Source organism: Anneissia japonica, unplaced genomic scaffold (genome assembly GCF_011630105.1).
Source record: "Anneissia japonica isolate Jap-2015-1 unplaced genomic scaffold, ASM1163010v1 scaffold1078_len308785_cov188, whole genome shotgun sequence".
In the NCBI taxonomy this organism is placed as follows: Eukaryota; Metazoa; Echinodermata; class Crinoidea; order Comatulida; family Comatulidae; genus Anneissia; species Anneissia japonica.
In genome coordinates this window covers 74,954-77,110 of record NW_022725562.1, presented here as the reverse complement: position 1 = coordinate 77,110, position 2,157 = coordinate 74,954, and positions in this window count along the sequence as shown.

Sequence of the window (2,157 nt, the reverse complement as noted above, 5' to 3'; positions counted from 1 at the left end):
GGGAGGGCTTGAACAAACCGATGGGGGAGGGCTTGACCAAACCGACGGGGGGGCTTAAGGCCCCCCCCCACCGTTGGCGCCGCCACTGGTTACCTTACTAATGTAACTTTCTAATTAAAGAGAGCCACGGATTTGTCATAGAAGATTCGATAACAGGCCATTAAAATTATTTCTATAGATCGAATACAATTTACGTTATTTAATACATTTAAATCAAATTTAGATCGATCTTAATATTGTGATTTTAAATAGGCCTACATGCCAGCAACTAATTATAAAACATAGGCCTATTTAATATTCTGGCCTTTTAATTATGTTGATTAATTATAAAAACAAAAAAAAGTCAAAGATTTTTCTGTGTATATCATTTTAATTTCTTCAAATTCAAACAAATGACAGTTGATTTTCGTGTAATTTTTTTTAATTTTAAATGAATTTACTCACTGTTGTACCTAATCGGATTAAAATCTGTCCGAATTTTGGCCTCTATCGAAAAAAAAGTTTGCCTGAATTTGGCCGTGAGATGGCGTGTGTTTGGCCAAAGTAATTCAACAGAATTCTGTTGAATTGCCTTGGTTTGGGTTTGGCTGTGAAGAAGAATGTTATGGAACGCCGTTACTGCCTTTGGTGGCTCTTTTCCGTTCGGCGCATTTTCTATTCGGCCCTTTTAACATTACGTTCGGTGCTTTTACATTACGTTCGGTGCTTTTTACATTACGTTCGGTGCTTTTTACATTACGTTCGGTGCTTTGAACATTACGTTCGGTGCTTTTACATGACGTTCGGTGCTTTTTACATTACGTTCGGTGCTTTTTACATTACGTTCGGTGCTTTGAACATTACGTTCGGTGCTTTTACATGACGTTCGGTGCTTTTTACATTACGTTCGGTGCTTTTATTAACATTACATTCGGTGCTTTAAAACATTACGTTCGGTGCTTTTATCATTACGTTCGGTGCTTTTGCCGCACTTACGGATCTTTTATCATTTGGTGCTTTTTAGTTTTAGCTTTCGGCTCTTTCATCATTACGTACGGTTCTTTTATCATTCGGTGCTTTATGACCTTTGACATCGGGTCAAGTGGAAAAAAAAAATCAACGGCTGTGGGAACGAGCCTAGTGGAACTCTCTCTTTCTTCGTGCCGTCGATCGTTGACAAGCGAGGAAAGACAATGGCCAAGTCTATTAGTATTGAAGATGCCTTGAAAAAAGTAGACTTGATTCACCTTCTTCCGTATTTTGAAAGAGAAAAGGTAAACTTTTATGCCTAGCTAGGCCCTAGCCCTATGCCTAAGTACCTGGCCCTAGGCATAGTAGCTAGTAGTAGGCATGCCTATGATGCCTAGGCCTAGGCCTAGCTAGGCTTGGCCCTGCCCTGCCCTAGGCCTATCCTATATATTAATATCATTGTCTTTTCTATTACTAAATTAGATATGAAGCAGTGTGTGTGGCGGGGGGAGGGGATAATTTTCTTGTCCTCCCAGTTTAGGCTACGTACAGCCTAGGCAAGGCCTAGCTAGACTAGATCTAGATTCCTCCTAGTCTAGGAGGGTAGGCAGGCTAAATAATATCATAGGCTAGGAGGGTCTAATGGATGCACATTAAATATTTGCAGGCTTCCCAATTTATAAAAATAAAATAATGTAAAGCCCCTAAATAAATAAATATAAATAAATAAATAAAAGTAATACAAATTCGGTAGGCCTAGGTAGTAGAAGGCCTAGGCTAGGGGGCCCTTGCCTGTTTTAATATAAAAAATTGAAGTAATTGACTAACAATCAAAATAATAAAAGTTATAATTAAAGAGCTATAAAGTAACAGAAATATAACAAGAATAAAATAGTTCTGGTATGTGTTTAGGCCCTAATCAGTATTCACACATTGCTTTTAGGCCTAGTGTCAGTGAGTCTTAAATTTGAGATTTTGCAAGAATTGTTTTTTTCCAAAATAGTATAAATAAGTACACATAAAAATAAATTTAACAAGTAAATAGACAAATATAGATAAATAATTAGATAAATGTAAATATAATAAATTCATTTTGATAAATAGAAACAAATAAGAAAATAAATAAGAAAAATGAATACAAGGACTAATTTATTTAAGAAAAAATAAGTATAAATTGATAGTTACTTTTTCTATACAATTATATATTCA